The sequence below is a fragment of the Cornus florida genome, unplaced genomic scaffold (genome assembly GCF_030987335.1).
Source record: "Cornus florida cultivar Cherokee Brave unplaced genomic scaffold, ASM3098733v1 CherokeeBrave_3.0.0_Hap2_Chr08, whole genome shotgun sequence".
NCBI classification, from domain to species: Eukaryota; Viridiplantae; Streptophyta; class Magnoliopsida; order Cornales; family Cornaceae; genus Cornus; species Cornus florida.
The window spans coordinates 95,094,732-95,105,645 of NW_026775578.1; positions in this window are offsets into that span (position 1 = coordinate 95,094,732).

Sequence of the window (10,914 nt, forward strand, 5' to 3'; positions counted from 1 at the left end):
CCACATCCCCACGTGAATGACAGTTCTTGCTTTCTTATAATCCATACAATTTATTTATTTTAAAAAAAAAAAAAAATTGTACCATCTCAAATGTCTTTCTTTCGTGGCATTTAATTTGTCTTCACGTTGTTTCATGTGTTTTATCTTAATTTGATACTCAACACAAATATTTTTCTTTCATTTGATCGTTACACCAATTTGGTTGTTTTTCATATTCACGTAAATAGCAAGTAGACCACAGTTTAGGTTCAAATCTGTCATTGTAAGTAATCTAACTCAACCAACTTTCTACGATCAATGATGGATGGACCATGCTAATGCTTCTTACTTAATCATCTTGTTTTACACGCTCTCTCAAACGCACGAGAAGGAAGGTATTGAATATCCTCTCTCTCTCTAAAACAACATACATGATGAGAAACAATCGGATGTCTCAAATTTTATGACAACATAGATAAATTTGTCAATGAATTGAACTTTAATTCAAATCCAATCTGAATAGAAATTAAATAATAAATTTTAATTCGATAATCTTTTATTTTAACTAATAGAATCTAAATTAAAAGTAATTTGATCGGTTAGTAATATGATCTTATTAAAATTATATATATTTATTTCAATACAATATAATATATATGTATATTTTATATATACAGGATTAAGTGCAAAAAACCACCCTATACTATAGATATAGTGCAAATGTGACGGTCCAAGTTTTATAAACCCAGTACGTCAGTGATGACCAAAAGATGACCCGTTAACGGATCCGAAATGCGAAAACAAAAGGTGATCAAAATGAAAGAAAGGGAAGGTTCTGAGGCATGGACGAGCACTTGTCCAATGCTAAAGCACTGAGCGCCCGTTCGGCACTTTTTAACACTGAGTGCCCGTTCGGCACTCTTCAAGGCTAAGTACCCATTCGGCACTCACATGGTTAGACGTTCTGACCTACATGGTCAGGCGCTCTGACGAAAGGATCAAGCGTTCGGACTTGCAAGGTCAGGCGTTTTGACCTACATGGCCAAACGTTCTGACGAAAGGATCAAGCATTCGGACTTGCATGGTCAGGCGTTCTGACCAACATGGCCAAACGTTCTGACGAAAGGATGAAGCGTTCGGACTTGCATGGTCAGGCGTTCTGACCAATATGGTCAAACGTTCTGATAAAAGGATTAAGCATTCAGACTTACATGGTCAGACGTTCTGACCTACATGGCCAAACGTTCTGACTAAATGGTCAAGCGTTTGGACTTGCATAGTCAGGCATTCTGACTTATATGGTCAGGCGCTCTGACGAAAGGGTCAAGCGTTCGGACTGCCGAACGACGAAACAGAAAGAAACAACCAGCTGAACGACAAAACAGAAGGTTTTATCAGCTGAACGACAAAACAGAAGGCAAATCCCAGCCGAACGACAAAACAGAAGGCAAGAAAACAGCTGAACGACAAAACAGAATGCAAATATCAACAGAGCGACAAAACAAAATGCAAATATCAGCTGAACGACAAAACATAATGCAAATTTAAGGCTAACCTTAAGACTATACATGCATCCCAAATGATCCGGAACAAGTTTAAAGCATACTTATGAACTTTTAAAATTAATGGCCCTTGGCTTCATGTCATACATATAAAATGAATGTCAAAAGGTATGATTAGGCATACATTACATGTTTAAAATCAAATACACATATTTTGACATATAAGGTTACAAGTGGCGTTTCAAGCCAAACTTCATAAGAATGGAAACCTTTAAGTCCACAAATCATCCAAGCATAATGAGAATCTCAATCTTGATTCCAGTACCTGAAAAATAACCCCGATAACTTTGGGGTGAACAACATAAAGTTACTCGTATGAGATGAGTATGCAAAGACCTAACATTTTACAAGATTATCACATTAATGTGAAACAATTCAAAAGGTTATGCCACCTAATGTCTATGTCAAAGGTGAGACTCAGGGAGCATCTTAAGGTACCTTAGATCAATTCTAGAATAAATCACATCCTTCATGCAATTCCAAACAACATAAGAACATGCTACACAAAGCAACAAGATATTGATTCTCAAAGTCATCAACTTGAAATCTAAAATACAAAAACAACTAAAGTGGGTCATGCCACCTAACGTCTATGTTCCAAATGAACCTATAGGATCATTCCTAAGTTACATTTGAACATTTAAAGTATAATGTACTTAACAACCTTAAAAACATGCGATGATTCCTTAAAAACCATAATGCACAAATGTACTTAACAACATTAAAAACATGCGATGATTCCTTAAAAATCATAATGCACAAATATACTTAACAACATTAAAAACATGCGATAATTCCTTAAAAATCATAATGCACAAATGTACTTAATAACATTAAAAACCTACAATGATTCATTAGAAATCATAATGCATAAATGTACTTAACAACATTAAATAGCCAATAACCAAAATCACAAGTCACAATTAAACATTGGTTGTCAACTTGGAATTAAATGCGAAAACAAATAGTGGAAGACTTAAACATCACGTCTCGGAATGAACCAAGATCAAAACGGTTATTCCGGGCATGAACCCACTGGGAAGACCACCTTAGTGCACACTATCTTAAATGGGGAGAACTCATACCTCCCTCACCAGAGCCAAACTCTAGCCATGTCAAAGTAACAATATCCCAAGTGACTCTAAAATAAATAAGTTAACAACTTATATGCGTATTAAATAATACACGAAACTACCTTCATGCACAAGTAGGTTGAAATCACATAATACATGCTTTAAATTCACAACTACTATAGGATGACAATATGCCTGTTTTCATTTTGTTCGATGGAACAACCAATCCGATTGATCACATATATCACATTCAGTTGAAGATGGCACTGAACATGGAGAATGATCCCTTGATGTGCAAGTGTTTTCCTACGAGCTTAGCTGGACCGGCGCTCAACTGGTTCAAGAACCTGCCAAGGGGCTCAGTAGACAGTTTCCGTAATTTGTGTAATCGGTTCATAAGCTAGTACTATGGGAATAAGCGCCCGGCAAAAGACATCTCTAGTTGGTTCACTATGAAGCAGCATGAGGATGAGCGTCTCCAAGACTTTCGTACCAGGTTCAACCTAACCAAGAGCATGGTGATAGAGTGTCATCCTTCCACAGCAGTTCAAGCGTTCAAATTAGCAATGACTCGTGGAACATCGTTCCACACAAGCCTGGTGGTGAACACACCACAGACCATGGACGAACTGAACGAGAGAGCTGACGGTTTCGTGCGTTTGAAAGAAGAAGAAGCAACTAACGCTAGGAAGACATCTATTATCTCCACAGAAGAGAAGTCCAAAGCCAAGATTCGGCAAAAATAAGCTCAGTCGTAGCGTCAGACCTCCTGGAAGGCAGAGAAGAGGCCCAGAGTGGATGAGTTGATTACTCCACTCAAGGTTACGCTGGCAAGGCTAGACCAAGAAAACAAAGATAAGTTTCACCCTCCTTTGCCAATCAGGCAACCTCTCGAACAGAGAGATCAATCTAAACATTGTGCTTTTCATAGTGATTTTGGTCACTAGACTAATGAATGCAGGAACTTAAAGAGGTAAGTAGAGATGCTGATCATCAGGGGAGAGTTTGCAAGATATGTTCAAGGGCAGCACAAAAGCAGAATCGACCAATAGAGCAAGTCAAGAGAAATCAAAAGCCGAACCACCATAACTCTCAGCCCGTTTGGATTATAAATACAATTTATGGTTGACCTGAACGGACCGAAGAATTTGAAGAATTGCTCCGAACGCGTCTTCGCCAAGCACAAATGAAGAGGAGAATAGGCAGTGTCAACACTCTGCACCAGCAGAGTGCATCAACGTAGATAAGATTCGATAAAACAGACCTGATGCGAGTTTAGATTCCTCATGAAGACCCCTTGGTCATTAGTTTGACAGTGGCAGAGTGTTTGGTACGAAGGATGCTAATTGATCCAGGGAGCAGTGCCAATATCATGCCTAGAGTCACCTTCGATCGGCTGGAAATCAAGCCAGAGGAGCTCAAATCTACTGGGAAACCGTTGTTGGGATTTGATAGAAAACGAGTTGAACTGATTGGCACAATAGAATTGTTGGTCCAGGCAGCTGAAAGGGAGCTTGTCGAAAGCTTTGTGGTGGTGGAGATCCATCCCTTTTACAATCTGTTGATGGAGAGAAGGTGGATTTATAGGGTACAAAGGGTCCCATCGACCCTGCACCAAGTGATGAGATGCTTGAGTCCGGACGGGAGCAAGGTGATTGGCATCCATTGGGATCAGGTTACAGCAAATGTATGTTACTCAGTGACTCTGAAAGTTGCAGGGAAGGGAAAAGCTCCCATATGATTTGTTAGCACACAATAGTAATTAAAGAAACCTTCCACCAGCACGAACGGGGAGGAGGAGCTTCCGGTGCTAACCGAGGAACCCCTAGTTGAAGTTCAAATTGATCATTTAAGGCCAGACCGAACCACAAAGGTAGGTTCAGGGCTTATCGAGGAAGAAAAATGTCAATTGATTGATTTCCTTTCCCAGAACGCAGATGTATTCGCTTGGAGCCATTCGGACATGCCAAGGATCGATCCCTCTGTCTCTTGTTATTCCCTTAATGTAGATTTGAGCGTCAAGCTTATGAGGCAGAAACAGAGAATGTTCGCCCCGGAGTTCAACCAGATCATTACAGACGAAGTTAATCGATTGTTAGAGGCTGGGTTCATCAGAGAAGTACAGTACCCGATCTGGTTGTCGAACGTGGTTGTAGTGCAAAAGAAGAACTAAAAATGGAGAGTTTGCATTGATTTCACCAATCTGAATAAAGCCTGCCTGAAGAATAGTTTTCCACTTCCAAAGATTGATCAAATGGTGGACGCAACAACTGGGTATGAGCGACTGACCTTTCTAGATGCTTATTCAGGCTATAATCAAATCCCAATGGACCCAAGCGATGAGGAAAAGACCTCTTTTGTCACTGAACGAGGGATCTATTGCTACAAGGTCATGCCGTTCGAACTGAAGAATGCCAGAGCTACGTACCAAAGGTTGGCTAGCAAGATTTTTAAGGATCAAATGGGCAAGACGGTGGAGGCTTACATCGACGACATGGTGATAAAAAGCAAACAGAAGGACCATCACTTGAAGCATTTACAGGAGGTGTTTGGCGTACTACGAAGGTATGAAATGAGGCTTAATCTAACTAAGTGCTTGTTCGGCGTGGGATCCGGGAAATTCCTTGGCCACGTGGTCAACAACAGAGGGATTAAGGTCAGCCCAGCCTAAGCAGAAGCGTTGCTAAAAAATGCAGAACCAAGCACTGCTAAGGAAGTCCAAGCTCTCATCGGACGCATAGCGGCACTGAGTCGATTCATCTCTAAGTTATCCAACCGATGCAAGCCATTCTTTGATACAATCAGGAGTCACAGAAAATAGTCCTGGGGGGATGAATAGAGGCAAGTGCTGACCAAGTTGAAAGAATATATGCGGAACCCACCTGTAACACCCCCACATTTCCCACGCATAAGTTGATCAGGCTTATACACGAAAAACGAGGGATATCAAAAACAATTGGCAATATACAAGCATGGAATACAAAATGATGGAAATAAAAGAATTTAGACAGGAAAGAAACATTAAATAATACAACATCCATCCATCCTTTATTTGATACAGTACTTCATTACAACTTGGAAATCCTACGTCAGGGATCCCTAAATATAACCCTGAGAGTTCAACGTCAAAAGTAGATAAAAACTGAAACTGAAATACTACATAAAACTTCTACCCTGCACTGGATCGTAGGAGTAGATGAGTTCGGATGATGGTCCCACACTGCTAACCTCAGCCTTGAAACGGATACTGACCGTATCCTGAAATAACAACAATGGTGGGTCAACCCCACGAGCAAGTCCTCTCTACTATGACCCAAATCAGAGAATCAAATAAATTAATCATTATGAATCGGATGAGTACTATATCTGTATACATCCTACGGGAACTATCCGATGTATAACATGACCTCAACCAGAATAGACGGAGATCACTTAGACTCACACTAGGTGGTCAAGTGTCGCCTTTCCCTACCCGGGAAATCAGCTATTATACATGGTGCACGGTACTGACAACACAGACTATAACGAACTACACAGTGATAACACCTCGCAAAGTACTGATGAATATACTGAGCATATAAATTAGGCAACACATGCCAACAATATTAATAAATGTACCGAGAATGTCAATTTAGGCAACACATGCCAATAATATTAATAAATATACCGAGTATGTCAATTAGGCAACACATGCCAATAATATTAAACCACATACCCCGACAGCCACACATCTGTCTATCGCAACGAATGCATAAGGTATAAATGAGTCTAAACTTATTAGTCAGCTCACATGGTTCTATATGGCAACACATCCATATAATATAAATGCGACATAATAAACAGTCCATTTATTCCCTGAAATGCACACAGCATAATAATCATGGTTTATATATCAATTAACAGTATAAACATCCTATAAGATATCATGGATAATTTATCTGACTAAAACCATGGCCTTATTTAATTTAACAGTAATGTTTGATACCATTAAATACGATAATAACACTATTTATATTTAACAATGTCGTTAAATAAATCACATTAGTATCCGTACTGCGAACGAGCCAATAAATGCTTAGAAAAGATTAATCGGCCATAAAAATGAGTAACGGGTGTTAAAATAATAATTTCGTGGCCCGTTAAACCCGTAATTACCAACACAGTACCTAAAAATCCAAGTTTAAGGTTCTGGAATTTACAAAACAGGCCCTAGGGGTATTCTGGTAATTTCCAGCAGCTGTAGGGACCCCACACGCGCCCTCACGCGCCTCCCAGAGCCTCCCCACGCGCAGCCCAACCTTCCCCACTCTCCCACGCGCCTCCACGCGCGTCTGGCATCAGCCACGCGCTCCCACGCGCGCGCACGCGCTGCCACGCGCGCACTAAGGGTGCCTTGCTGACGTGTCACTTCCTGGTTGGTTGGCTGCATCCGGATTCCGTACTCGCGTCACACCGGATCATCTCACCCTATCTTCCCTCCATCCAACGCCCACAGATCCGGGTGTACCGCGGTATCATGGACCGCGATGCACCGGATCAATCAGACTCCACTAATGGCCAGGATGCGCGCGTACACCCTCCTATGGTGTGCCGCGTCGCACCGGATCACTCCGGTCGTCTCCCCCACTGCCGGCGACCGGAAAACTCGCCGGAAGGTCGCCGGAAATTGCAGAAAATGCCCGGAAAAATCTAGAAAATTCTAGAAAAATCCCTAAAGTCTTATTTAATTATTTTTAGCCATTATTAATTTCATAGGACATTAAATAAATATATACCATCCTATATAATTAAAATTCCATTAATTTAATAAAATAAAATTAATAATTTATTAACCCCCAAACCTTGGCTCTATGCATAAAAATAAGCTAAACAATTAATTTATTAATTCAAAGGGGAAAAGTAGATAATAACTTGCCTTTTTGGATTTAAAATAAATCCGCCGGTCTGCGCGTAGTCGGGTAAAATTGCCTACACCGGTCCAAGCTTCTTTCTCTTTCTCTTTTCCTTTCACTCTTATAAAATAGCTCTCTAGAATTTATACTTTGCTTCTAACTCCCTTTATTTTTTTTTCTAAGGCAAGCTAGTTAATTTATAGACAAAATATATAATATAAATATTACAAATATCTAATTTATAATAACTTCTCACCCATTTCTCATATTCCTACCTATATGGCTTTAATTCCAACCATAACCATTGATGCAATCCTATCCTAATCTCTAATTTCATCATGACTTTGGTTTAATACTATTATTATTATTATAAATATTATTATTATTATTACTAATATTATTATTAATAAACTTTTATAATAATTATTATTATTATTATATTATTATTATTATTATTATTATTAAACTAATATAATTATTATTAAACTAATATAATTATTATTATTACAAAATAATACATTATATCATCATAATACTATATAACACAAATATAATACTTTAATTAACTAATAATGATTAATATAAGCATAACCAACAAATAAAATTATTATTAATAATACATGCATAAATAAATTTACTATTTTAACATACACAATCACTTTACATGCACAATTAAATGAACATAATATAATAATGTAGTATGCACAAATAAATAAAATTAATTAACCTAACACAAAATTAATTTAAATACATTCTTTAAAATTACGGGGTATTACATTCTCCCCCCCTAATAAAGGAATTTCGTCCCCGAAATTCACTACATACCTGTCTTAAAAAGTTCTGGATACTTGGCCCGGATAATATCTTCCCGTTCCCAAGTAGACTCTGTAGCACTATGATGGCTCCACTGTACACGTACTAATGGAATAGTCTTCGTGCGCAGTATCTGATTCCTACGATCGAGAATACAGTAAGGTTGTTCCAAATAGGTTGCATCGGGTTGCAACTCAATCTCACCCACATCAATGTGTTGGTATCGATCTTCATCCCGTAGAAATTTTCGCAGCATAGATACATGAAAAACATTATGTACCCTATGAAGATTATCTGGTAGAGCCAGACGATAAGCTACTGCCCCAATCCGATCTGTAATCATAAAAGGACCCACAAAACGAGGCGATAACTTACCCTTTGACCCAAACCGCATTACTCCCTTCATAGGAGAAACCTTAAGCAAAACCTGATCACCAACCTTAAACTCCAAAGCACGAGTTCGACGGTTAGCATAACTTTTCTGTCTGCTTTGAGCTGTACGCATCCGATCGCTAATAATAGCGATCTTTTCTGACGTGTCCTTAATAAATTCAGGACCCAGAAAGTTGTTCTCACCAACTCCAAGCCAACAGACAGGAGACCTACACGGTCTGCCGTACAAAGCCTCAAATGGTGCCATACCAATAGTTTTCTGATAACTATTGTTATAAGCAAACTCTGAAAGCGGCAAATATTCCTCCCAATTGCCCTTAAAATCAAGAACACATGCCCGCAACATGTCTTCTAAAATCTGATTAACTCGCTCAGTCTGTCCATCTGTTTGAGGATGATAAGCAGTGCTAAGATATAGTTCTGTACCCAAAGCCTGCTGAAAGCTCCTCCAAAATCCTGATACAAACTTCGGATCTCTATCTGATACGATGGACAATGGTACACCATGAAGTTTCACCATTTCTGCAATATACAGCTTAGCATACTGTTCTGACGTAAAGTTTGAACGAACAGGCAGAAAGTGAGCGGACTTGGTCAATCTATCAACAATGACCCAAATAGAGTTGTGATTGTGCTGTGAAGTAGGTAATCCCTCTATAAAGTCCATGGAAATACTTTCCCATTTCCACTCTGGTATGGGAAGTGGCTGTAACGACCCTGGCGGTCTCTGATGATCAATCTTAATCATCTGACAGGTGCTACATTTAGAGACAAAGATAGCTATATCTCTTTTCATGCCGGCCCACCAAAACTGGCGTTTCATGTCCTGATACATCTTGTCTCCCCCTGGATGTACAGAGAACTGAGAAGTGTGTGTCTCTCTCATCACAACATTTCTCAAATTATCAGCTGAAGGCACAATTAAACGTCCCTTGTACCTCAATCCTCCATCAGTCCCTATAGAATAAAAAGGAACATCTCCGGAGGCTAACTCCGAAACCCGATCAATACACTGTTGATCTGAGAGTTGCGCTTGAATGACCTGATGAATGATAGAAGGAGTTACTACCACACATGCCATAAAAGCGTCTACTAACTCATCAACAGTCTTCAAAGCATCCCACTCTGTTGTAAACAAAGCTGAAAGGCTGACATAGGGTCGGCGGCTGAGTGCGTCTGCTACAACATTCGCCTTCCCTGGATGATACTGAATAGAGAAATGATAGTCTTTCACGAACTCCAACCATCTGCGCTGTCTCATATTCAGTTCCCTCTGTGTGAACAAATACTGTAGACTCTTATGATCGCTAAACAATCGAAAAGTCTCCCCCAAAAGATAATGTCTCCAAATACGCAAGGCAAAAACCACTGCGGCGAGCTCTAGGTCGTGAGTCGGGTAATTAAGCTCATGAGGCTTAAGCTTCCTAGACCCATAAGAAACTGGTCGCTCGTCTTGCATCAACACACAACCCAAACCCTTCAGAGAAGCGTCGGTAAATACTAAATACTCGATTCCACTCTGAGGTGTGGCTAAGACAGGTGCAGAAGTTAACTTACTCTTCAATTCAGCAAAAGCAGCCTGACAAGAATCATCCCATACAAATGGTACATTCTTCTTAGTCAGATGAGTAAGTGGACCCGCAATTTTGGAAAATCCCTGGATGAACCGGCGATAATACCCCGCCAATCCCAGAAAACTGCGAATGTCTGTCGGTGAGGTAGGCCGTCCCCACTCCATAACGGCCGCAACCTTGGCTGGATCTACTGCTAACCCTTCTTCTGACACTACATGTCCCAGAAATTTGACCTCTTTCTGCCAAAATTCACACTTCTCAAACTTCGCAAACAACTGATGTTCTCGAAGTGTCTGCAATACTGTGCGTAAATGTCTGGCATGGTCCTTCTCCGACTTAGAGTAAACCAGAATATCATCAATGAAAACAATGACAAACTGATCTAAGTATTCTCTGAATACTCTATTCATCAAGTCCATAAAGACAGCTGGAGCGTTCGTTAAACCGAAAGGCATAACACGAAACTCATAAGATCCGTACCTCGTGAGAAATGCTGTCTTTGGAACATCTTGTTCTCTGACTCGTAGCTGATGATAACCAGACCTCAAATCGATCTTTGAGAAGTAAGTAGCTCCCTTCAACTGATCAAACAGGTCATCAATTCTGGGCAACGGGTACTTGTTGCGAA